The sequence below is a fragment of the Oryctolagus cuniculus genome, chromosome 3 (genome assembly GCF_964237555.1).
Source record: "Oryctolagus cuniculus chromosome 3, mOryCun1.1, whole genome shotgun sequence".
Classification (NCBI taxonomy): Eukaryota; Metazoa; Chordata; class Mammalia; order Lagomorpha; family Leporidae; genus Oryctolagus; species Oryctolagus cuniculus.
In genome coordinates this window covers 68216295-68243712 of record NC_091434.1, presented here as the reverse complement: position 1 = coordinate 68243712, position 27418 = coordinate 68216295, and the positions used below count along the sequence as shown (strand labels likewise).

Below are 27418 nucleotides of genomic sequence, written 5' to 3'. Positions count from 1 at the left end.
TGGAATTAAGACTTATTCTATGCATCTGCTCTCCTACAATATGGCGCTGGGAGAGGAGTAAACAACTTCTACACAGCTGCCTCCAGTTCGACCAATAACCTCCAGGAGCTGATCCTGCTCCTGATTGGAGGAGAGCAGCGTACTCGGCGTGTGGGTAGCAGAGTTGGGGTTGGTGGAAGAGGACTATAAAGGAGGAGAGAGACAACATGCACCAGGAACATCTAAAGGGAACATCCAGATAACATCTGAGCAGCCCCCGAGAGAGCCAGCTGGTGGTGTGCCGCTCCCCCGTGGAAGTGGGGAAAGTGGCAGGGGGAGCCGCCCTTCCACGGAGGTGGGAGGGGTCGGCAGCAAACCCGGGAAGGGCCAAGCAGACAAAAGAACAGTGCAGGGTCCTGTGTCGTTCCTCCACGAAGAGGGGGAGCGACAAATATGTCCAATTTAAAGGGAAAAGTAAAAATGTCCAGCATGTATGAAACTATCACTGGTCATAAAAGATAAATACAGCCAACAATTAGATATGCTTTTTCATCTGCCAGATTGCTGACAATGGGAGTAAACAATAAACACCAGTGCTGGGGAAGCTGTGGGGAGGCAGGTGCTCTTAGTCCCTTTTGGTGGAGATGCAGAGCATAATCACATTTGCAGCTGACTTGGCTGCATCACTCACAATTTTTAATGCACACACTATGTGGCCAGATCCTTCAAGGTCCTCTGGAAATGCTTGTACCTGGTCACAAAGATATACTTGGAAGAGTCTTCTGTGCAGTGTTGTTTGTAGTAGAAACTCTTGGGAAAACCCTAAATGCCCACCAGTAAAGGACTAGTTAGTTAAATTATAACTCATTGGGCCGGCGCCCAATGGGCGCCAGGTTCTAGTCCCGGTTGCCCCTCTTCCAGGCCAGCTCTCTGCTGTGGCCAGGGAGGGCAGTGGAGGATGGCCCAAGTGCTTGGGCCCTGCACCCCATGGGAGACCAGGAGAAGCACCTGGCTCCTGCCTTCGGATCAGCGCAGTGCGCCGGCCGTGGTGGCCATTTGGGGAGTGAACCAATGGAAGGAAGACCTTCCTCTCTGTCTCTCTCTCTCTCACTGTCTATAACTCTACCTGTCAAAAAAATATATAAAACTCATGCCCGCCTTGAATTACAGATGACCTCCAACTTAGGATGCTTCACCTTAACATGTCATGACTGCACGGTGGTGCAAAAGTGTATGCTTACAACCATTCTGTTTTTCAATTTCAGTACAATGTTCAATACCTTACATAAGAGTTCCATTACTTTATTATAAAACAGGCTTTGTGTTGGATGATTTTGCTCAGCTGTAGGCTCAGATAAGTATTCTGAGCATGTTTAAGGTAGGTTAGGTGAAGCTGAGATGTTCAGTAAGGTAAGTGTATTAAATGCAATTTCAACTTTCCAACTTAGGCTGGGTTTATTAGGACCACTCTAAGTTGCGAAGCATCCACATTATAAAGCTGTTTAATGGAGGGACAATTGGAACACCTGCATCCCATATTAGAGTGCCTGGGTTTGAGTCCCATCTCCACTTCCAATTCCAGTTTCCTGCTTAGGCACACCTTGGAAGGCAGCAGGTGATGGTTCAAGTACTCAGATCCCTGCCACGGATGTTGAAGACATAGATGGAGTTCCTGGCTCCCTGCTTCCAACTGGCCTAGCTTCGGCTGTTGTGGGAATTTGAGGAGAGAATCAGCAGATGGAAGCTCTCTCTCAAATAAGTAAATAAATAAAAATGATAAAAAGAAATACTGAGATATTTGTATGAATTTATACTGATTTGGAAAGATCTCCAAGACGTGTTGTTAATTTAAAAGCAGGAAACCATAAGACAACACATGTTGGTGTGAGTCTGTTTGTTTTTACAAAGATCCTGAAACCATAGAAGTGTAGATATACTTAGGTAGTAAGTAAATAAACAGGCACAGTTATGAAATCTCTTAGCCAAACTGTAAACAGTGGGGAGGGCGGAGGAATTGGGGTGCAGGAATAATGTGGGGCTTCAAGTTATTTCTTCTGCATACTTCTGCTCTTTGAGTTTTTTCCTTTATGAACGAATTATTGGATTATTTTTGTAATTCATGAAACATATATAGAAACAGAAATGTTGCAACTTAGCTTTCTGGGAAAAACACTCTGAATTGCTTCCCAAGGAGACTGTTCAGGAAACCAAAGGTGGGCGTAATGGAAGTTTTCCCTTTTTTATTTTGGTTGTGGTGGGTCTATTTATACGATGAGGCGTAAGGGAACTGTTTTCCCATGTGCTTTTTGGGAAGCACACCTGCGTTGCTGCAGATGAGGTGGACGTGACACAGGGGGCTGAGAGGGTGGAGGGGGCTCAGGGAGCTGGGGTCTCAGGCCACTTGCGGGCTGGAGCCCGGAGCCCATCACTGAAGATGGCTGACAGAGGCTGGCCCTCAGGTCCACCTGGCCACCTCTCTTGAGCTTCGGTGGCCTCGGAGCTCAGCACTTGGGGGAGCTTGGGGAGGCTTCTGCTCAGGGCTGTCCTTAGTTTCAGGGGAGCTTGGCCTCTCCAAAAAGCATGTCTCGGCTACTGCCTGCCAGCTAGAACGTCGCATCTCCCTCGACACCAGGGTCGCCCCTGTGGGCACTCATTGTGCACTGATTGAATTAGGGTGCACCCATCTCCTTTACCGATGCCCCCTTCCGGACAGGAGATGGATTTTGTACATCTTTGTATCCCCAGCACCCACCACCATGACACATAGTCGATGCTTAAGAAAAGATTGTTGAATGGGTATTAAAATGTCTGAATTTCATATAAATGATTAGCAAATGAACCTTTGACAACTGGACTTGGCCTGTGATTTGGTGTCAGGGAAAGACCCAGAAGCACAATGATTAAAAACCAGTACAATTACAACTTACCCATGTGTCCAGTTGCTTCAGTATTTTGGCTTTGTGTTCAAATCCTGGCATTGCCGTTCACTAGCTGATGACTTGGCAAGTTGCTGAACTGCCATGTGCCTCAGTTTCCTCCTCTGTAAAATGGAGATGACAAAATTCTGCTGCCTTCTGACCTGGCGTTAGGGTTCAGGGAGATGAGAGATGCAAGGTTTTAACAGCAGGCCAAAGCTGGCGGCAACTGAGCTCATTTATTGTTCACTCTGGGATGATACTCAGGTTTGCTGAATACCTTTTGAAACACCAAGTGTTTCTTATTCAACCATCTTCAAAATATACTTTTTACAAATAGACTCTATTTCCTGAAACAGTAAGATGAGCATTTTAATTTTTGACTCAAGAACATTGTTGTAAACAGAGATGAGGGTCTCGTGTGTCACTCAGCTGCACGTCCCGGGTTTAAGGAGGGATGTGATTGTTGTGCTTCTCAGCTGTTCTGTTGTTTTCTTTTCTTTTTTTTTTTTAGATTTATTTTATTTATTTGAAAGACAGAGTTACAGAGAGAGGTAGAGACAGAGAGAGGTCTTCCATCTGATGGTTCACTCCTCAGATGGCTGCAACGGCCGGAGCTGTGCCAATCTGAAGCCAGGAGCTGCTTCCGGGTCTCCCATGCGGGTGCAGGGGCCCAAGGATGTGGGCCATCTTCTACTGCTTTCACAGGCCATAGCAGAGAGCTGGATCAGAAGAGGAGCAGCCGGGATTAGAACCAGTGTCCATATGGGATGCCGGCACTTCAGGCCAGGGCTTTAATCTGCTGCGCCACAGTGCTGGCTCCTCTGTTGTTGTTGTTTTTGTTTGTTTGTTTGTTTGTTTTTAATTTATTTGTTTACTTGAAAGGCAGAGTGATGGGCACACACACACACACACACACACATCTTTCATTCCTTGGTTCACACCCCCAGATAGCTGCCGTGACTGGGGCTGTACCAGGCTGAAGCCAAGAGCCAGGAACTCCATCTGAGTCTCCCACGTGGGTGGCAGAAGCCCAAGTAAAACAGTTCCTCCTATGGGGGTGGCAGTGCTTGGGCCATCATCTCCTGCCTTCCCAGGTGCATAAGCAAGGATCTGGATCTAGCAAGGGGCCAGCATTGTAACATAATGGGTTAAGCCACTGCCTGTGACACTGGCATCCAATGTGAACACTGGTTTGAGTCCCAGCTGTTCCACTTCCAATCCAGCCAGTGCACCTGGGAAAGGAGCAGAAGATGGCCCAAGTGCTTCGGCCCTAGTCACCTACCTGGGCAAACCAGATGATGCTCCTGGATTCGGCTTAGCCAAGCCCTGGCTGTTGGCAGCCATTTGGAGAGGAACCAGCAACTGGAAGATCTTTCTCTCTGAGGGAGGGAGAGAGAAAGAGATCTTCCACCCCCTGTTCCTCCCCAAATAAAACAAATCCTAAAAAAAAAAAAAAACCAACAACAAAGAAATGAAGCAGGCTGGACTCTAGCCAGCACTCTGGTATGGGTGCCAGTGTCTTCAGCAGTGTCTGAACCTGCTGCACCACAATGCCAGCCCACAGCTGCTATGACTGTTGGCTTCTGTCTTGTCTGCATTAATAGTGAGTTCTTACTACTGTTAAGGGCTGGCATTTACTACCTTCTTACATCGTTATGATTTTTTTCCCTAATCTGCTATGCTCTTGAGAATCAGACGAGCAAGCCTGTTATAATTGTGTGTAAATAATAGGCCCTTCATGGGCTCTCTAATGAATAAAGCAGACAATATTTTTGGAATGTCCATATTGGTTGAGTTCTTTCCTGTTGGACATTAATATTCCAGATGAAGCCTTTGTATAAACTTACTGTATTTTCTAGTCTACAGTTTGAACTTGAATTCAACATAATGTCCTGCTGCAAACGCTAGCACTTCTCTAACCAGAAGGAAGCAGGGCAGGGCCTGGGTTTGAGTCCTGCATCTGCCAGTTAGTGGCTGCATGAGCTCATTTTCTTCTTCCCTAACAAGAAAAGCTGGAGTGACCATCAGGGTTGCCAGGGCTTAAGTGGAACATTTGGTAAACGTGCTTTGTTAGGTATAAAGTGCTGGCATTTTATTCCAAGCATTAGTATCACACCAACACAAATTTTAGTTGTTTTTTTTTTTAAAAAAAAAAAAACTACTTCTGAGGATCTGAATAGAGAGCAAATGCTATGTGAGCCTTACTAGCGAAATTCATTAGTGGCCTTGAAATGCAGTTTCTGTCTTTAAAACAGTTACACAACCGCCGTGAAGTCGCTGTGTGATGACGGATGGGCAAAGGCAGCAAAGGAGTAATGAAAAGCACCACCCTGTGGGCTGGGGAAGCTGGCAAGAGGGGAGGCAGCCCCTCTCCAGATAGGTGTTGCCAGTGAGCTCCTTCTACCGACCGAGGGGAAAGCGCTGAACGCCCCTGGGTATCTTCATGTCTTGAACAGGCGGCTGAGGTTAATTAAGTAGATCCGGAATTTTTCTTCTAAATTTCTATCAAATTTCTCAAATTAAATTGTGTATTTCTGGGCAAACCATCTGTCTTGGTGTGCACAGTATGAGATGCCGTGTGATTATTTAGTAATGTTCTTTTTCTCAATTTGGAATTTATTTTAGTTGATGTCCCTCTCCCGGCTTCTCATATGCACTTCCTTGATCCTTGTGGCCTCTTTGAATGGCCCTGAAAGGAACTCCTTTTCACGATCCTGTGGCCTCTGGGGCCAGCTGACCCCAGGGATGCTGTGAGCATGGGTCCAGATTTTATATTAAGTTTTTATTACACAGTAAATGCTACCCCCATTCCCCTGCCAAGGCCTGTTTAACGCTGCTGTTGAATGAAGTGCAGGAACATGAGAGATGGCCAGGACTGGAAATCATGTATCTGGAAGACAAAGAGCCTAAATATCAACCACCTAGAAGTTCAAAATGCACCGCGAGAAGCCTGAGGAGGGGGAGCAGCAGGAGGGAAAAGTAGAACAGGTAGAAGAGGAGGCTGTGAGCAAGGGCAGGTGCATATGGAATTTAAAATCTCAAGGTCTCTGTATCTTTTGAGTGGCTTTTGAATGAGTCACGTAGCTTTGTTCAAGGCACTTTATCTCTGAGACTCAGTTCCTTCATTGGTGAACATGAGATTACTATCTATTCTAATTGTAAAGGTGAAGAAAGCACAAATGACATAACATGTGAAAGGGCTTTACAGATGGTAGGGTGCTGGCAACAGTGGTTGTCAGCACCATCACCTTCATCATCACCATCACTATCATCATCACATCAGCATCATCACCATCACCATCACCATCATCATCATAGCCATCACCATCACTATCATCACATCACCATCATCACCATCACCATCACTATCACCATCATCACATCACCATCATCATCTTCACCATCTTCGGCATCCTGGTTGTTGTCAGGAGGGCATCTGCCAGATTCAAGAACACTGAAGTGCAACCTACTAGGAGCATCAGGCTGTTTTCCTGCTTTCAGTTGCTTTAATTAAGTGTTTGCACTCGTTCATGGTTTATCATTAAATTTTAAACTTGTCAATTTCCAATCATCATCTGATTTGGAAGGATGAAGTCAGGGTCAGGGAACAGATGACCAGGAGCATCGTCAGAGGGCAGGAGGAGGCCAGTTTGAAAGCCATGTGTTTAATGTGCACAAAAAGAAGCTAGCCCAGCTTTGGGGGTAGCCATTCTCAGGTCAGGGGTCAGAAGCATTCCTATCAGAGATAGATGAAGACTCCCAAAGAACTGACTAGTTCATGGTTCAATCATAGGCTAGAAGAAGGAACCTAGGGCCTAACATTAGGAAGCACTCTGAGTAATGCTTGCTCAAGTTTTACCCAGAAGATGTTTTGCTCTCCTAGAAGAGGTTTTTGAAAAGCTGGGTGGTTGGAAGCAGACGTCAGAGTCTGAGGAAGTACATGAGCCCCGGAATCAACTCCAGCATGGTGCTCAGGGTAGCATCCCACTTCCAGCAGCGTGAAAATGAGATGCAAAATATGGTTTGGAAGAAAGCAAGAGCTTCGAGTTCTTCCTTACCTTATATTTAGGTTAGTGGAAAGAACAAACCAGACATAAGAGTCATGTTTGAGTAAAGAAGGGGAGAAATGATATATATGTGGTCAGTGAAATAATTGGACTCATAGAGTTGGGATAGTGGCTGTGGTATCAGACCAATTTTGGTCTTCATCGATTAGGCTTCTTCTAGTAACTAAACCGTCACCACGGCAATTTTGCTACAACAGTGACCTGTGATCACAGTGTTTAAATTCCACTATGGCTGTGTCCCTCCACCCCAGGACCAGGGAGCCAGCGGTGAGCTGTTAAAATGTATGAAGCAGTCCCTTGCTGGGAGGCAGCTCCTACAGTTGCAGCTCCAAGTTGGAGGCCATGAAAATGGTTTGAAATATTTTACCCTCACATCCAAGACCTTAATCTCCTGTTGACCTTGGACTGTAATTTGGGTAACCAGCACTTTTATTCCCCATTTTCAGCAGGGAGGTAGATTGGATAGAAAACCTGTATTTGCAGTTCAAGAGCTGGAGCCTGTGTACCTGTCTTGGGTTAACATTTGCAACATCAGTACCATCATCCCTTGGTATCCATGGCGATTGATGCAGGGACTCAAGTCCCTTCTATAACCTATGCTCATCCTCCTGTATACTTTGCAACCTCTCTAGGCTACTTAAAATACCTGATGCAATATAAAGGCTATGGAAATAGTTGCATTGTCTGGGGAGTGATAAGGAGGAGAAATCTGTACATCTTTGGTACAGATGTCATTTTAACAAAATAGTTTTGATTTATGGTTGATCAAATCCAAAAATTCAGAACCGTGGACACAGAGGGCCAACTGTGCTGCCTCTGCCTGGAAGGTTTGGCTTCGCTTGAAGAAGCTCCTCTGCGCCATCGCCTCTGGCCTTCTGCTGCCACTTGTCAGTCAGTGCTTTCTGATCCGTGCTTTCTCCAGAACCATTCCCTCTAGTGTGGGAATTCTGGCTTGCATGAGTGCTGCATGAGTGCTGGGGCCACACCCCAGGAGCACTTGTTAGGATATGGCAGAGCTAGCATTTCAGCTGGTGCACACTTGTGTGCCCCAGTGAGCTGGAAGGTCTGTCCGGGATGCTGTGTGCCTGTGCTGTTTCAGTGGCTAAGTGTTTTGGACATGGTCCCCATGCGATGGTATTAATTCTTTTCAATATAATATACATGAGACACACTGTGGCTCAGCAGACTTTAATCTTTGATCAAAAAGGGGGAAATTTATGTGGAAAATTTTGACAGCATTTGAAAATCATGGGCATTTTTCTTGATTCATTTACTTTGTGATGAAACAGAAAGGTGGCTTGTGGCAAACAATGTGGACTCCCTGCTGTATGAACCCCTGGTGCACAGCATGTTCATTTGCAGCTGCTGGGGACTATGCCCTGGCCCCCAGAACGCTGGCCACCTCAGGCACCAGCGTCCACCTACCTCCATCTGGGAGTTCTCTTCAATGCTAAGGGATCTTTGGGGCCCCTGGGGGACCACAGGGGAGTCAGGTCATTGGTGCTCTCAGATATGTTCAATCCATGGTTCTTGCACCCAGCCATGGGCCAGTGGCTTCTGTTTTTTTTTTTTTTTTTTTTTTTTTTTAATAGGCAGAGAAAGGTCTTCCTTTGCCGTTGTTTCACCCTCCAATGGCCGCCGCGGCCAGCACGCTGTAGCCGGTGCACCGCGCTGATCCGATGGCAGGAGCCAGGTGCTACTCCTGGTCTCCCATGGGGTGCAGGGCCCATGCCTCCACTGCTCTCCCTGGCCACAGCAGAGAGCTGGCCTGGAAGAGGGGCAACCGGGACAGAATCCGGCGCCCCGACCGGGACTAGAACCCGGTGTGCTGGTGCCACAAGGCAGAGGATTAGCCTATTGAGCCGCGGCGCCGGCCACCAGTGGCTTCTTGGTGGGCCCCTGCAGGACAGAGCTCTGTTGCCTATAGCATTGTTGACTTTTTCTCTCCCCTGCCTCCTTGTGTTCCCACTCCCTTCCACCTGCTGCCTGAGATCACCCCCGCCCTGCCCCGGTATACTCCCTGCCCCCAGCACCTGGTCTCCCGTCACTGATGGAGGAACCCACACTACAGCAGAATTTACCCCTGAATTCCTGGTTCAGTTCCTAGCTATTCTCCTTTCATGGCCTCTTGCCACCCATGGTTCCCAATCTGTTCCAATGCACTTAGAGGGGTCTGGTGTTATGGCTTAGTGGGTAAAGCCACCACCAGCATCCCATATGGATACCAGATTGTGTCCTGGCTGCTCCACTTCCCATCCAGCTCCCTGCTAGTGTGCCTGGGAAAGCATTGGAAGATGGCTCAAGTGCTTGGGTACCTGCCACCCACGTGGGAGACCTGGGTTCAACTTGACTCAGCCCTGGTCCTCAGTGTGGCCATTTGGGGAGTGAACCAGTGAATGAAAGATTCTCTGTAACTCTGCCTTTCAAATAAATATATAAACCTTAAAAACAAAACAAAGAAATGTGTGCATAGATCAAGTCATGAAGCCTTCCCATAGTTCCCTCTTGCCTGAGAAGGGAGCTGACAACCCTTGAGCGATGGGGCAGCTTTATAATTGTGCATATGAATGGGGGATGGTGTGCTACATCAGCAAAGATATACAGCGCGTACTGATCAAATCAAAGTAATTGATGCCTCCCTGTCTCTGCGTTAGCTCTGTGCCTGCAGCCTTCAAGCTCCTCTCTGCTCTTTGTTGAGAAAGTATTCAATGGGTGCCGGGGAACTGCAGGGCTCCCACTGTGCTGTGGAACACCAGAACTTAGTCCAGCTCTCAGCTCTTCTGCTGTCTGTCATGCGATGCCTCCGTCCCTTTCCACGGCAGGGCAAACAGGGCTTTTGTTGGTAGACTGACCTCTAGTGGTGGGAAGGAGATTGGGGAATTTGAGTGTTAGCTCTGGTTTGCAGACAGATAAGTTGTATCTGTATTTATCGCAATTGTTTCTTTTGGAAAATAAGGATACTCCTTAGCCTTTTTTAAAAATTATTTTTATTTATTTGAAAGACAGAGTTACAGAGAGAGGTAGAGACAGACAGAGACAGAGACAGAGAGAGACAGAGACAGAGACAGAGAGGTCTTCCATCTGCTGGTTCACTCCCCAAATGGCTGCAACGGCCAGAGCTGCGCGGATCCAAAGGCAGGAGCCAGGAGCTTCTTCCGGGTCTCCCATGTGGGTGCAGGGGCCCAAGGACCTGGGCCATCTTCTACTGCTTTCCCAGGCCATAGCAGAGAGCTGGATCAGAAGAGGAGCAGTCGGGACTAGAAACGATGCCCATGCTTCAGGTTGGAGATCTAACCCCCTGAGCCACAGCACCAGCCCCCTCCTTAGCCTCGATTTGGCCTTTACCTTATCTGTAAATCTGATGCTTTGGAAGCTGCTTTGACTCCCTTTGCAAGAGAATCATGACCTGGCCAGTTAGGAGGCACGAAGTTTCTCCCTTTTCCTGGCAGACTGAATTCAAAATAGAAAGCAGCGTTTTTCAGGAGTTTCCCAAGTGGATGGGAATGATGGTGATTTCCTGTTGCTGGAGCCAGTTACCTGCTGGATGCTCCCTGTTCTCCCGGTGCCTAATGGGGAGAATCGGACCTGGCAAAGATGAACCGCTTGTTCATCTTCCTGGGGCTGCTAACCACTTACAGGTAGAACGAATGAGCTTTAATCTACTTCCCAGACACCCTTCACTGGGGGAAAGAAGCAGACAAGGAAAGGAACGTGTGTGTGCTGGCAGGCGATCTTTGGGGTCGATAGGCAGCTTGAAGCCAATCTTAAATACCAGGAATGTCGCATTTGCCATCTCGGTGACCACATTGGGGCAAGAACGTATAAACACAGACCTCTCTTTTAATATCTGTAAAGTTACATTTCAAGAGTTGTATCATTCACTTTTTCTTCCTTGCTAAAAAGCTGAGAGAGCACGTGGCACCATCTCCTTTCCCGTGAGTGGGCTTTTACCATATCTTTGGCATGCTTTTTAAAGAAAGAAATCCATTTTTGCTGGAATTTCATTGTTCAGCTTTGGCAGTAACACTGGCACATGGTAATAATGTCAGTAAAGAGGTCTTGTTTGCTTACAAACAGATTTCAATTGTTGAGAGACCAAATTACATCCTGTTGCCAGCAGCATGGGCAGTATTTGGTCTCTGCTCATCAAGCTACTTTGTAATTAGGATTGTGTCCAAATAACAAATGCCTCTTCTCTCACAGGGGTCATTGCAACTTGGGGTTGGTTCCTGCTGACAGAACAGGGGTTGTGTCTCCACACCCGGCTGCATTTTTATTACACACGTGTATTTTCCAGGATAGCCCGTGCATCTCTGATTGTGTCTACCTTGTTACTTTTTAATGTCAATCGGCAAAGAAAATTCTAAAATTATGGATAGACATTTCATAAGATTCAGATCAAAACTGATATTTAAACTTCTAGACCCTCAGTGGCTTCTCCTAGCACATTTTGCCAAGGAAAACTTAACTCCGGCGTGCACACTGTTCGAGGTGCTCAGCATTCCTGGACTAACATCTACCAGGCTTTGAGCATGGCCCCTGGTGCACTGGATGAATTTCTGTAGCCATAGAAGATGGAGGGATGAGTTTTACGGTTGTCAAGTACAAATGCCAACAGAGTCACCTTGTGTAGGGCCTTAGCCAAGCCCTGACCAAACCACTTAACACTAAGCAGTGAATTTAGAATACGGAAGGAAGCGAAGTCCAAGGTGAGCCCGACGTAATTTGGAGGGATTTGCTTTTGGCAGTGGAGGCTCTGACGCCTGGTTTTGTCCCAGGAGAGCTGGTGGGCACATGCTTAGTGGCTCTATTTAAGGAGAGGAAGTCAGGCAGCTGATAAGGACCAAGGCTCCCGGCCGGCAGGGACTGGATGACTGGCGACAGGCATTTCCACAGTGTGTCCTTGGGGACTACTGGGTGACCTTTGTTGCCTCCTCTGCCCCTGTTGGAGGAGGATAGATCTGTAACTGGGCTGGACTGCAGCAGCTTTCCTCACCAGGAAGTTATGTTGTATGTAAGTGGACCTAATTTGGAATAGGGATCATTGGTTATTTTTTGAAGCGTTACCCCTCTGCTTCTGCAAAGAAAGAAAGCAGTGCAGGGGGGCTGGAATGTCATCCATTGAGAACTTCATTCATCAGGACTCCTGCCCTGGCACAGATTGCCTAGTGACTGATCTGCCCTCCACCTAATGTGGGTGCTGTCTGACATTCTGCACGTCTTTAAACAGAGGGGGAGAGAGAGCGAACTTAAGATTAATCTGTGGGCCGGTACTGTGGTGTAGCGGGTAAGGCTGCTGCCCGCAGTGCTGGCATCCCATATAGGTGCTGGTTCTAGTCCTGGCTGCTCCACCTCCAATCCAGCTCTCTGCTATGGCCTGGGAAAGCAGTGGAAGATGGCACAAGCCCTTGGGCCCCTGCACCTGCATGGGAAACCTCAAGAAGCTCCTGGCTTCAGATTGATGCAGCTCTGGCCATTGCAGCCAATTGGGGAGTGAACCAGTGGAATAGAAGACATCTCTGTCTCTGCCTCTCCTTCTCTCTGTGTGTAACTCTGACTTTCAAATAAATAAATACTTTTTTAAAAAAAAGATTAATCTGAAAAGAAGGGCATGCAGGTTTTGAGAATATGCCTGCAAATAATTTCTTGCTGTGCTTTGGCCTGCAAAAGAAAGATCTTGTGTCACAATTCCTATTCTTTTACTCAGGACTGGATGCATAGTTTGTGGCGATGTGTGCAAAATGAAAATACGGGACCCTTTTTGCAAATATTTTAAGAATTTCAAGACAGCAACAGCACAGCATTTAGCCAAGTGCCTGGCCCCTTCCTAACATGGGGTTGATGCTGCATGACTGCAGGTTGCACACTAGTCAAGTCAACCCTGATTTTACTTTTCTTCTTCTGATGAATTTACTGTCTGGTGCTTGCATGATCTTAAGTGTTATCCGGTGACATTTAGCAGATATTAAATTTTAGGTGTGTGTCCTGATGTCTTTTGATTTCTCTCAGCCTCTCTATGTGTATTTTGTCTCCTTTTTCTCCTATTCTGCTGCCGCCTCCTCTTTTTAAAAAGGCATTTTCTTTAGAAGCCAGCTTTGATTTCTGCTTTTATGTCCTTTTTCCTCATCTCACTGCCGTGACATCTGTTTATTTCAAACTGCTGGGTCGGTACGCTAAAAGGCTCATGTTAGAAAAGTGATATTGATTGCAAGAAACACAGAGCCAAATTCATTGACAGTTGTTCCATGGGATGAGATCAGAGGCAGATGGGCACGTCCAAGGAGGGTGGAGGTGCCGCAGGAGGAGGGACAGGTGGGCGCCTGTGTCCTTACTAGGTACATAGTGCAGTGCAGAGGTTTTGGCGTAAAAAAAACAACTAGAGCGGTAGCTGGTCTTTCCTTTTCCCAACTGGCATAGACAATTCTGGTGACAATGAATACAAGGAGCTTTTCCAAGTACACTTGGGGATAGGTAAGAGCTGTCAATCTGCTGTTATTTGCAGCCAGTCCCCAAAATATTAGATGGGGCTTCTTTCTCTTCTATTATCAGAGGCAGGGAGGGAGGGGCTGTCTTAGATGACTGCAGTTTCTCAGGTCAGCAGGTGGCCCCTCCTTTCCTCTTCACCCATTTTTGTAGAAGACCAACCTGACTGACCTCTATGGCAGAAGAAGTCACAGTGGGTGCAAAAGGATGCTTGGCCGTTCTCAGCCTTCTGTTGCTTTATAAATGGTGAGGGGAGGGAGGGAAGGGGGGGGGCGGGAGGCAGGGCTGGTGGTGAAGTTACCTGTTCCCCTGAGGAACTCCGTCCTTGAGGTCCAGCTAGGACATCCTCGTGGCCCCAACAGGCATTGTCTTTCCTTGGACTGATGGATTGTATTTTGGAATCAATGACGTAAGACTTTAGCTGCTTCCACCCACGGCCCTTTCCTGATCAGAGCAAAGCCAGTGTGGTGGTCGACCTCCCACTACAGCTGCAGCCGCCTTGGACCTTCCTCAGCTACTCCTGGGGTCTCGGCTTCTCTGCCTCAGGATTTTTTCCTCCACTGCCTGAGCTTGCAACTCAGGAGAGTCAGGAGTTCGGAAGGCATTCGAGCCGCTGGGGGTAGCCCTCATGCAGGCCCTGTAGACTCCTGAGCTTTGGAGGCAGTTCCCGGGTGCATTGGTCAAGGTCCCCCCAGGGATGTCCCATTCATCCATCGACACTGCCTTCGCGTTCTCCTCCTTCCTGTTTTCTGTCTCACTTCTCGGTCCTTTCAAGTGCTGTTTCCTGAAGTCGCCCCACAAATGAGCTATATCCAAGCTCTCATTTCAAGGTCTGCTCTCTGAAGAACACAAATAAAAAGATGTTTCAAAGAAGAACACGATGCAGGCTTGGCCAGCACAGCCTTCTCTGTGCCTTGGCTTAGCCTTGGCATTTCTTGGAGCACAGATCTTTCACAACTAAAGGAGAAAAATCAGGAAATTGAAAATATTCCTGATGTTGGAAAGTTTCCTCTGTGTGTGGCATCTCACTGCACCTTGCTGCAGGCTGGCCCTAGAGAGGGAAATAAGCTATGGTTCCGGTCCAATGGAAGTGTGTGCTTTTTTAGAGAGAGGTACTGCTAGAACTTCTCGCCCCCTCCCCACTCCCTACCAGAGTGCTGTGAGGACCCAACTGAGATGAGCAGCTATCCATCTGTGGTTAGGAGCTGTGAAGGTGAGCAGGTGAGAGACAGACAATGTGAGGGCATTCCCAGACGGGAGCCAAGGAGTAGGGGAGCACAAGCAACTCCATCCTGGGGAGCTGCAAGCAGCTGGAGCAGAGTTTGAGGTTCAAGGTTATCTTAGCACCACAAGACAAAATTATCTACATGGCCCTCTGTGAAAGACAGTGACATGAGGTGAAGGGACAGGTCCATTTGTGGGTACAATTACTGCTGCATTCTGTAAGATTTGCACTTTAGAAAGCAGATCCGCGGGTTGCTACCCCTGATACTCGTAGGCACTGAGTGCAAGGTTTTGAGTCAGGATTCTAGAACCTTTTCTATTCTTTTAAAATATAACAACTTTATTTCCATTCAAAATAATGAGTCTCTTGATTTATTTATTTTTATAGATTTTTTATTTATTTGAGAGGTAGAGTTACAGACAGTGAGAGGCAGAGACAGAGAGAAAGGTCTTCCGCTGGTTCACTTCCCAAATGGCTGCAATGGCTGGAGCTGCGTCGATCCAAAGCCAGGAGCCAGAAGTCTCTCCTCTGGTCTCCCACATGGGTGCAGGGGCCCAAGGACTTGCACCATCTTCCACTGCTTTCCCAGGCCATAGCAGAGAGCTGGATTAGAAGAAGAGCAGCCAGGACTAGAACCAGCAACCATATGGAATGCTGGTGCCATAGCACTGGCCACAGCGCCGGCCCCTCTTTTGATTTAGACAGAGAGCCTCAGGGTAATAGGGGATTAGTCAGTGTCACACTTGATATCATTTCAGGGCAAACCTGGACTTGCTTTGTCTTCTTCCAAAGCAAGGGCTCTAGGAGTCCTGACAGATTGTAAAACTAGGGTTCCTTTGCTGAGACTTGGCTCAGTCCCCAATGTATTAGCCGGGGGAAGTCCTTCCTGCAGCTGACCTTTTGTCCTGTTGCAGGCGTCACTGTCTGACCTCCTGCCCCTACTCGGTGCTTCTACCTCTTGGTGCACCTCCAGTCTTGGCGCCACTCATCGGACTGTTGACATTTACCCCACCACAGTCTGTTTCTTAAGGTCCAAGCCAGTGAGAGATTCTGCCCAAATCCTTGGTCAAGTCACTGTGTGAAAGCCCACATGTTACTTCATTATTCCAGACAGATCTCCTCTTCATTCTTGAATTCAAAGGTGTAAAATACCAGAGCAAATGCTTTTGTGTGCAGTGCATACATCGTGGGCAAGACCTGCCATGACGCTTGGTTCTGCACAATTTCCAGGGCCTTCCATGGCCTGTCTCCATACTCTGCTGTGCCACCTTCTTTCTCTGTCCCTAGGGACATGCTCACTGCCAGTTTGGTCCCGTGGGTTTCCTATACAGGTCAGTGGGTAAGCCTGTAAACATCGCCAATACTCTCCCCTAGAAACAGTCAGCTCACAACAGTCACTGTTGCCTGGACATTCCAGGCTCTTTGCTCTGTGCAATATTGTTTTCCTGTGATAACTTCCAAATTTTATATCATTCTTTTGAAGTTATTTATTTATTTATTTATTTGAGAGACGGGGAGAGAAAGGGAGAAAAGGTAAGAGGGAGCTAGCTCCCATCCTCTGGTTCACTCCCCAAATGTCCACAACAGCTGGGACTGGGTCAGGCCAAAGTCAGGAGTTAAGACTGTAATCCAGGCCTCCCACGTGGGTAGCAGGAACTCAGTTACTTGAACCAGCACAACTGCCTCGCAGAATCTGCACTAGCAGGAAGGTGGAATCGGCCAGAGGCAGGGATGGAACCCAGGTATTTTGACCTGGGTTGCAGGTGTCTTAACCGGCAGCTTAACTGCTAGGCCAAACTGCTAGGCCAAGTTTTAAACTCTCTTTTGTTGCGAGGTGTACAGAATTGGAGCTAACCTTTGTGAAAGTTCTCATCTAGTTCTTATGCTTTTCTTTCTGTTTCTCTCTCTGTATTTTGGAGGAAAGGGTTTAGTGGGAGAGAGCAGAAGAATTATTTTGTAAAAACAGAAGATTTATTTTGGAAGCGAGCCTAAGTGTCCATGTCCAGAGAAGTAGGAAAAGAACGGAACATTTATTTCAGTCTGAATAGGAATTTACACCAACTGCAGGGATGGAGACGGAGTGAGAAGCGAAGGCGGATGGGGACCGCGTGCAGAAAAGGTGCTGAAATGCGACTTTGCTCTCAGGGCGTTTCACAGAAACTCAGAAGAATGGTATCGATGTCTTGCCATCTGTTCTCTTCTTCCGGTTTGTACCAACCTTTTCAAAACACCCACCCTTACGCAGACACCTGCACACACCATGTCGGCCTTTGAAGTGGGTGATGAACATGGCGTAATAATTACTGCAAACTTGAACTGTCTGGAGCTTTCTGCACATTCATTGCCCGATGAATACGTTATGCATCGAGCATCTTTAAAGAAACACAAAAAATGTTTTTTGGATTTTCTTTAGAGAGCTCTCGATGGCTTCTGGGATGTGAGGGAAGGTGGGGGGTGGGCAGTGATCTGTGGTTGATCTCTGGGTCTGTTTTAAATGCTCTCTTGGCAGCCCCCCTGCAACCATCTCGCTTTAATGTTTTTCTGTTCTTCATTGTTTTTTCATCTTTTGGAGACAGCAGCTGGATTCTGCTTTTTGTACTCACTCCTGATACCCTGTCCTGTTGTGAGCCATTCTGGTGGGATGTTTTAAAAGGCACATGGCTGCCCACTTTTGCATAATATTCTGTTAAAAGTTTGGCTTTTCGGAGCTTGTTGCTAGTAACTGCTGGATGATGAAGCAGTAGCTGTCTCCGTGGAGCTGGTTTCTTATGTTTAGATCCTTGCAGCCTTCTTGTCTGGATTCCAGTGTTTCCCATCAGCTCCTGCTTTGGGGACAAACCACACTCTCTACCTCTAATAACCTGCCCTCTGTTGATTGTCACTATGTGAACACGCCAAGAGACATGTGTTTCCTGAGTTATTGCACACAGTTTCCTGAGAATTTAGTTATTGATAGAATGGCTTAAGTTTATAGATAGCAAATTCTTTGGCTCGTGGATGTTGACAAATATAATTTCACGCTAGCATCATTTGTCCCCCGAATGTATGCTTGAGTCACCAGGGACATTGTTTTGGTCTTGTTTGTGCTGCTAGGGCAGGAGGCTACCGACTGGGCAATTTATAAGCTAGGCTTGCGGTTCTGGAGACTGGGAATCCAAGTCCGAGGGGCTGGACCAGGGGAGGGCTTTCTTGCCTCATCATGGCGTAGTGGGAAGAGTCACCTGGGTGAGAGACCATGACGAGGCAGAACTGGCTTTTATAGCACACCCACTCTCTGGATGAGACACCCGCTCCCATGATAGCAACGAGGGCTCTGCCTAATCACCTCTCTTTTTTATTTAATGAATGCATTTTTACAAGATACACCTTTAGGAATACAGTGGTTCTTTTCCCCATGCCCCCCACCCCACTTCCAACCTACCTCCCATTCCCTCTCCCATCTCCTTCATCATTTTTAATATGATTTTATATATAGAGGACCAACTCTATGCTAGTCATAGATTTCAACAATTTGCCCCCATGCCCACACATAACATAGAGTACAGTTTGGGGGGAGAATTTGCCTAATCACCTCTTAAAGTTCATCTCTCAACACTGCTGCGTTGAAGATAAAGTTTCCCACACATGGACTTGGGAAGACACATTCAAACCACTGCCAGCATCCAGAGGGAACATCTCAACGTCGTATGGTGGAAGGAGGACTCAGGGAAAGGATGGATAGAAATAACACTTTCTCAAAAGAAAAAACGACAGAACCCAGACTTGGCCCGGTGCCATTCAGAACGATTGGCTGGTCCAGGTTACAAGACTGTAGGATGAGCTCTGTTGTTACGGCAGTTAGCCCACTTTGGTCAGATGCTTCACTTCACATTGCGTTGGGACCCTTTGGTCCTAGCTTTATTCAAGGAACGGCCACTGAGAATGGAAGCTTCTCCGAGCGGTAAGCCAGCAGTGAGAGAGGCCATTAAGACATTCCCTGAGAAATTAAAGTTTTAAGCAGTTTTTTTTTTTTTTTTTTTTTTTGACAGGCAGAGTGGATAGTGAGAGAGAGACAGAGAGAAAGGTCTTCTTCCCTTGCTTCACTCCCCAAATGGCCCCTACGGTGGGTGCTGCATCAATCCGAAGCCAGGAGCCAGGTGCTTCCTCCTGGTCTCCCATGTGGGTGCAGGGCCCAAGCACTTGGGCCATCCTCCACTGCACTCCCGGGCCACAGCAGAGAGCTGGACTGGAAGAGGAGCAACTGGGACAGAACCGGCACCCCAACAGGGACTAGAAACCGGTGCCCATATGGGATGCCGGCACCACAGGCAGAGGATTAGCCAAGTGGGCCATGGTGCCGGCCCCAAATCCTCCATTCTTTTTTTTTTTTTTTTTTTTTTTTTTTTGACAGGCAGAGTGGACAGTGAGAGAGACAGAGAGAAAGGTCTTCCTTTTTCCGATGGTTCACCCCACCCCACCCCCGCAATGGCCGCTGCGGCCGGTGCATCGCACTGATCCGAAGCCAGGAGCCAGGAGTTTCTCCTGGTCTCCCATGGGGTACAGGGCCCAAGCACTTGGGCCATCCTCCACTGCACTCCCGGGCCACAGCAGAGAGCTGGCCTGGAAGAGGAGCAACCGGGACAGGATCCGGCGCCCCGAGCAGGACTAGAACCTGGGGTGCCGGCACCGCAGGCGGAGGATTAGCCTATTGAGCTGCAGCGCCGGCCCCAAATTCTCCATTCTTATGCCAGATTATGTAAACTGCTGAATTTCATACAGATTGGAGGAATTTAGCATACAACGAGCCGACTGAATCAATCAAATTTATTAATCTTCCCTTTGAGGCCTTTGATTTGAAACGTCCTTGTTGAGATAGGACAGAGTGAAATTACCCAGTGAATGAAGTGTTTTAGGATTTACAAGAAAAGTGATCTTATTCAGTTTTTAATCTTTTTTTTTTTGAGATAACATAATTTTCAGGATACATCATTATGGCACACTGAATTATAATCTACAAATTAGAATATAATTGTGCAATTTGTGTTTAATTCTCTCGCTCACATTTCATATTAGGCATATTTCTTTGCAGATTTACAGTATTGTGAGTTTTTCATAAACAGCTATTTAAAGCCATTCACATAATCAAAATAATATTTATAGATATTCAGGAAATGATTAATGTTAGGATGGTGGTAGAGAAGAAACACTTGCTGTGTGGATTTGCCACCGCCTGCTCCCTACCAAAACAATTTCCGTTTTGGTTGAGGTCCCTGAATAAGTGTAGTGAAAATTAGTTTCCTTTGGAAGGATCTTACAATTGGAAGACTAATTTAGATTAGGAGGGCACGCTGGGCTTGGTAGAGGTCATTGTGAGAAAAGCAAAGCGTGCTTTTCCGCAGACAAAGACAAGCTTGTTGGAGAGCATGCTTTATTGCCTGGAAATTCTATATCTACGCTCACCACTTCACTGTTGGGTTCGTGGGCTTGGTTTCCCCTTTTGTTTGGGAAAATCAAATGCTGCAAAAAGCAAGCATATCTCTGTATGCGTTAGGCCCCGAGAAGCCTACTCACACAGCTCTCCCGGCATGCAGCATTCCTGGGTGGTGAGCCGGGCTCAGACTCGGCTGCCTTGGGTAAAAGCAGCTAAGTGCTTCCTGAGAGCCCAGCACGAGTTTCCGGGCAGTGGTGTTCTGCTGCTCTTTCTGATCCCTCCCGCAGACAGCCAGATGACCCTGGGCAAGCTAGATTCATCTCCTGGTGTCCACTTCATCTTTTCTTGCCTTTTAAGCAGATTAATTGAGGTTTAATTCACATACCATACAATTCATCCATGTACAGTGTATAATACAATGGCATGTAAAATAGTGTGCAACCACTATCACAACCAGTGTTAGGACATATTTATCACCCCAAAAGATGCTCTCTACCCTGGTTAGCAGTCTTTTGTGGCCCAGATCTGGGTAAAAGAATTCAGTGAAGTGAAGGTGATCCTTCTCCAGGATGCAATGGGATCACTTTTCAGTCCACGGCTTAGCAACCGTACTCAACCTGCAACACAGGGGCAGGACCTTGGTGTTTGCCAGGCTCTTTCTTACAAGCTCCTGCTGGGAGGCCTCGCTGGCAGTGAGGCAAGGTTGGGGCTCGGAGAAGGAAGGGCTGTGTCAGTTGGTGACAACATTGGAGTGGCCTAGAGGCTGCAGTGGTAGGGAGTCTGGTCTAGCGCAGGAAGAACAAGAGAGTGAGGGGCCAGATGTGGATCCAAGCCAAGAGGAGGGATGTGGTTACCAGGCGGGGTTTCCATACAGGAGGCTGGGAGATCTGGGGAGTCAAACATCAAGAGAATAGATTCTCACACAGGAGTGCTCAACACCTGAAAGGGAGGTGGAGACCTGTCACATGGGGGTGAGACCCAAGCTTGAGCAGGGGCAGGAGAGCTGGGAGAATGTCCAGCGTGGCTGCTGAATCCAGCGCCCTTGCACACGCCCCACTTGCTCCCCTGTGCACCCCCTCTCATGCAGTGGCACCCAATTGAGTCGCTCTGGGGCCTGCTTGCTTCTCCTTTCCCCCTCATTCTGTGGACTCCTTTATACAGGGTCCACCGAGCATTCTCCCTCTGGCACCAGCTCCCTTTGGCCAGGTCGTGATAACCATGGGTGAGGTGAAGAGGCATTTGAGCAGCTGTGCCAGCTCCTTGGGATGCAACCAGGGTAGACCAGACCACTTGCATTGGGAAGTGCCATCATCCCATGGGGCTGGAGTGGGTGAGGGGGCCGGAGTCCCCTGGATCCTGGGGTCCAGGTATGGGCTCCCTGACTTGGCTGTCCTCCTCATGGACTCTCCCCACCCCTGTCCTTAAGGGGGTCGTGTTCAGCTGCTGACAGTTTCACTGAAGGGAAGAGAATCCTCTTTGTCCTGGTTAGCTGTGGACCCTGCATATGTGGGTGGGGGTGGGGGGTGGGTGGGAAGAGTGGATGGCAGTCATTTCTGTCCTGGTAAAACTGCTGGAGAGTTTTTAATAAGGTCCTTCTCACTCCTAAAAGTTGTCTCCTCTCTGGATTATTCTTTAGTCTTCTCCTCCTCCAAATTAAATATATCTCAACTCTGTTTGACAGGTGTTACTTAAAAGCTGTGTACATATTGACTTGGGCAAAAATATATTATTTTTGGAGTATCAGGAATTTTATTTAAACTGGCAGTAAAATCAATACCTGTATATTGCAGATATTGAAAAACATGTATTTATGGTTTATGTTTTTGGTTTTCACAAGCATTGCACATCTGTATCCTGTGGTTTAGAATTTATGCTGACTGATAGGAAGGCTGTATGTTTCCTCCCAGCACCATAGAAATGATCATTTAAAGGGAATCGCAATGTGGCTGTTTTCTGATGGGGCAAATGACATTTGGAGTTGAGTTTCTAGGTTGCAACAGGTGTGTGGTCAAAGATGAGTCTGTGTAAGAAACTTAGACATGTGGGCTCTGTTGACATTGGAGGTTGCATACACAGCATCCTTGGGTCTCAGTGCTGTCCAGTAGAAAACACAGGGGAGCTGGAAGACTGGCCTCAAGGAGAGTGGCCAACAATCAAAATGACCATATCAGAAGAGACGATGTTGAGGCTGAGGGAGCCCCTGGTTTGTCACATGTGTCCTAGAGGAGAGATTTGCCATCTTTGGAAGAACAAAAAATCAGACAAGTGGTAGCTTTGTGGCTGTGGTTATTGGTAAAAGGTAGGTAGTGTTTCAAGCTACAACTAGAGGGAGGAGGGACAAGAAATCAAGAAATCCATCTAGGGAAGAGGGGCCAGGCAAGAAAAAGGCAGTTGTGGGCTGCATTTCAGGCCAAGCTCTGTCCGAGCAAGGAATGGGCATGCTAATCAGGGGGGAAGGCTCAAGGCCAGGCCTGTGGGCTGAGCACACAGGTGGGATTGGGGAAAACTGTGGCTGGCCAGCCTCCCACTCTTGGATCCTTGCCCCCACTGCCAGGTAACCTCTCTGAAGGTGAAGCTGTAGCTCCCCACTCCACTGAGAGTTTGCCTGGGGGTGGAAGCAGCTGAACCTTGGAAAGGGGGACATCAGCCTGGAATTGGGCAGAGTTGGGGCAGGCCCATGTGGACGGAATAACTGCATTCAGAGCTATCACTTAAAACTTCGATTCTGCCTTTTCATCCTTCTGGGCTTTGAATTTTAGATAGCCCCAGCAAAGTTTCAGGAGTAGTACCAAAAACTTTCCTATGCTCTGGCCCAGATTGCACAGTTGGTGACGATTTGCTGTTATGTTTTGTTGAGTCATGTGTGAGTACCACCTCACCTCTAAATACTCAAGGGCACGTTTTCTTTCTAAATACTTGAAGGACGTTTTCTTACATAACTGTAGGACAGTCATCAGGGTCAGTTAACCTGCTTCCCTTCAACACTAACCAGATTCAAACACCATCATTTCATGCTATGATTTTTAAATTGTCAAAGATTAAAGTTCTTATTTGGAAGTTTAAAGTTCTTTTCTTCTTTTGACAACATCAGGGAAAGAGCATATACCAGCTTTTGCCAAGTTCCTCCCCTACCCACAAAAAAAAAAAAAAAAAAAACCTCTTCGAAGTCCATGAAATTATAACATGTGAACAGCAATTAGGTAAAGCATCAGTGAGATCAAAGGAATTTTCCAAGAGGAGGGGCTTGTGTATCTATTTGCCTTGCAGTTAAATTTTTGAAATGATATCTCATTTTGACAAATAAAACTGGAATCATACATGGATCTCTTAAAACCAAATTTTGATCCAGTGTATGCATTTGGGCACTAATTCTAAAAGAGCAATCTAGCTGCTCTTTCTCTCTGTACTTCCTTTTAAACCACAAAATTGATTAGTACTCATAGATCTCAAAGAGCTAAATTTAGGCTTTGTTTTTATCAGCATCAACTGATCATCATACTTCCCCTGTTCTTTCTCTTCGAGCCAGATGCTTATTCACAAAGAACAAACAAACATCACAGAAACGTTTGACCATGGACATCATATGATCTCAAATAGCTTCTTTCATCATATCTCTAAATCACTAGATTTGTGTTTATGGATCTTCATGCATTAGGCTGGTTTTTCTTGCAAGCATTAGAATGAAATGTGCCCTTGGCAGAATTGGGCTGAGAGAAATGGTGATGTAATGGGAGTGGGAGCGAATTATTTATTGTGTGCTGGGTCATGAGGGGCTTCACTTGGGCTACTAGCCAGTCCTTCCATCATCCATGACGGGTGCCGTGGGGATATTTCTGGTTTATTATGGAGGAGCCTGGACCTTGGCGTGGTTAGGAAATCCGATCAGTGTTTCATTGGCTCAGGGAGTCACTGAGAGCTTCCTGTGTGCCAGGCCCCACGCTCTATTCTGTGAGTGTGGCCCCTGCCCTCTGCTAACCGGCAGAGGAGCCAGGGAGGAAAGCACTGATCCGTACAGAATGACACAGTGGTGGCAGAGGCAGGGTGCTGAGACAGGGAGCAACGAGAGGACTCAAAGTGTTGGAGGATTTGAGCAGCTGTCATGGGTGGAAAGGAGGGAAGAAGGGAAGTGTGTGGGAGTAGAGGCTGGCCAGGGCAAGCAAGGGGGAGACAGGGTCGTGGGAGAGCTCCTGAGACTGGTTCGCACCCTCAGAGATGAGCGGGGCTGGGCTGGGAGCTCACACTCATCTGGGTCAGAAAGCTTGCATGCCCCTGGCCCTCTAAGGCCTCTCTTCCCTCATGCCCAACTCGAGCGGATATGTGACACCCACTGTTCTCTTCCATGCAGTTTTCAGAACGCCTAAGCGTGGCTTTCATTACTGGTACTTCCTCATGTTCTTGCTGGGAGGAGTGGGACGAGACCTGTTATATGGTGATAGAGAGGGAATTAGAAAGTATGGGGCCTGGGCTGCCTGTGGGAACACACCCTGCGGAGAAAATAGAGTTTGGATTCTAGAGTGGAGACAGAATGGAAACCAGGAGCCAGCCAAAGGATTCAAGGGATTCAATGCTCCCTGATGGACCGCAGCTTCCAAAACCACTCCGTGCCCTATTGCCGTGACTCCCTAGAAATAGGCCCTAAGTATACACTGCACAAGGTTGTTTCAAGGTTGTTCATGGAAACTTGGAGTGGAAGTAGGAGGAATGATGATGGGGGAGAAGGAAAAAGTAGGCACAAACATATGCAGGTGGAAAAGTGACCAGAGTTTGGAGTGAATCGAACTAGAAAGTTTCTGAAGGTGAAGAATTATCGAGGCTAGGAGCATGCTCTGGGCATTCAGTGAATGAAAGATGAAAGTCGCTGTGCTCGTGGGGTTCACATTCAGTGACCCATGTGGGTGAGTACAGAGAAGGTTGTGCATGCGGTAGCTCACTGCAGGTCATAGGATGGGGTGGTCGGGGCAGGGGTGTTAGCATATGTAAGCTGCCAAGTGCAGAGCGCCTGTGTCTTCAGAACAAGGCCAGAAACTAGAGGAATGTCTCTGATGGGGGAAGTTCATGTATTCCTTTAGGCTGGCAAACTCTTCCCACCCCAGAGTCTCTACTGAGTCTCCTCCTGCTCCCCATCCCACCCCACCCCACCCCGTGTACTGCCCTTTGTATAGCAAGAAGGTAGCTTGCTCTAAGGTGATCACAGTCCTTCCTGTGAAATAATCCTGTATTTTAGGTTTTTGAGTGATCTGTGTATCCTGATTCTGTTTTATCAACATGTAAGCACTGTTCTGGAATTTTCTTATTTTCATGGTTTGCATTACTGGTATTACTGTTCATTTTGTGAGAGCTGGAATTCATGTATTAGTTTTAATTTGGAATAACTACATGTAGTATCCATCAGCCATGGTTAGATCAAATATCAACTTTTTTCATAGATAAGGAGACAATGGCTATTTCTTTCACCATTCATAGTCTCATTTTATATATTAAATGGACCATATTGCATTCAGACTTAATGTAATAAGATGTATAAGGACTTACTATGCAATAATAGCCCCAGAACAAATTATTTTATGACTTGCAATTAAATAGCATTGACCTACTATGTGTGTGTCTCACTTTCAATTTGAGTTTCCCTAAGAGAAAATCATGGATAATTAATCACTTGAATATGCAGTGTGTGCATTAACTTAAATTACACTTGTCTCAGTGAGCCCCTGAAAATCTTTGACCCATTTAGTCATATTAAGAGTACGGATATGTTGAATGTGCTTTGACAAGAAATCATGGGCTGTGTATTAACAGTAAGTGTTTGGAGATTTGTTTCTTCACTTCTGCTGTTAGGAATGAGTGTCTTTATCTCCTTCCGGCCCCTCCACCACATTCCCCTGCCTTCCCCCTCTCCATTTCAGGCCCCTTTGAGGACCCACATCCTGCCTACCCTCCCCCTTAGCACCAGTGCCTTCTTGGTTTCCCATCAAAACCATTTTCTATGCAGAAGCTGCAAAGATCTTTTAAAAAACATCCACTTTGGGGCTGGTGCTGTGGTGTAGTGGGTAAAGCCGCCGCCTGCAGTGCCGGCATCCCATATGGGCGGCAGTTCAAGTCCTGGCTGCTCTACTTCCGATCCAACTCTCTGCTATGGCCTGGGAAAGCAGTAGAAGATGGCCCAAATCCTTGGGCCCCTACACCCCCATGGGAAGACCCAGAGGAAGCTCCTGGCTCTTGGCTTCGGATTGGCCCAGCTCCAGCCATTGTGGCCATTTAGGGAGTGAACCAGTGGATGGAAGAACTTTTTCTCTCTCTCTTTCTCTGTGTCTGTCTCTCTGTAACTCTTTCAAATAAATAAATAAATCTTTTTTTAAAAAATTCACCTATTCTTGTCACTTCTTCACTTAACTTTTTTTTTCTTTAAAATTAAGAGAGACAGATTCTATCCATTGATTCACTCCCCATATGCTCTCAACAGCTGGGTCCGGGCTGAAGCTGGTAGCCGGGAACTCAACCCAGTCTCCCATGCGGGTGGCAGGGACCCACGTACTTGCACCATCACCACTGCCTCCCAGGGAGCACATTAGCAGGAAGCTGAAATCCCAAACAGAGCTGAGACTCAAGCCCAGGCACTCTACTAATGGGAGGCAGGTGTCCCAAGTGTTGTCTTAACTCCAGCACCAAATACATTTTTCTCTTAAAATGCTTCCCCAGCATCCTTCTGGGATAATGGTCAGAATCAGGCCTTGCCTGGTCTGGCTTCCTGCATGCTCAGGCCTCACTGCTGTCTCTACCTCCCAGTGTCCCTCGTCCTCTCTCTCCAGCCATCCTGCCCTACTTTGTGCCTGCCTACTCTAGCTCTTCTCTCTCTTCCTGGAAGGCTCTTCCTGCCTTCTCCTTGCCTCTACCCCCAAACCTCCTTGGCCTCAGATTCAACGTCGCATCCTTAACTTCCCAATCTAAACCCCCAACCCGCCCCCACCGACCTGACCATGTTTCAATGTACCTTGTACTCTTCCCCTTCCTAGCACCTGGCACTGCTGCGCTGACATGGATCCGTGTGGCCATGTGAGTGACTGTTGTTAGGAGACTGCAGGACCCGTGAGGTCTCCACTGTGCCTCTGTGTCACTGTTGAGCAGACGGCTGACTGCAAGAATGTGCATTCGGTCGCCATTCCATCAGGGCTAACGTGATGGCTCTCTATGGGTGAGATTTGGGGAAACCACTGCTACTCGCAGATAATAGCTCTGCCTTCCCTTGCGAGCACCTGAGGGCCCATGCATCTGTTGGTCAGAACCTTGGGCACCTTCATGGGCCCATGGAGAGCGTTTCCTCCAGGTGATCTTATCTTTG

At 47.3% G+C, this 27418-nt stretch overlaps 1 protein-coding gene across 9 annotated transcripts in view; it reads left to right on the top strand.

Annotated features, from left to right (window-relative positions):
- Positions 1–27418, top strand: part of RAPGEF4 (Rap guanine nucleotide exchange factor 4) — a 328804-nt gene that overhangs the window by 150624 nt on the left and 150762 nt on the right. The gene's annotated exons all lie outside the window — the stretch shown is intronic.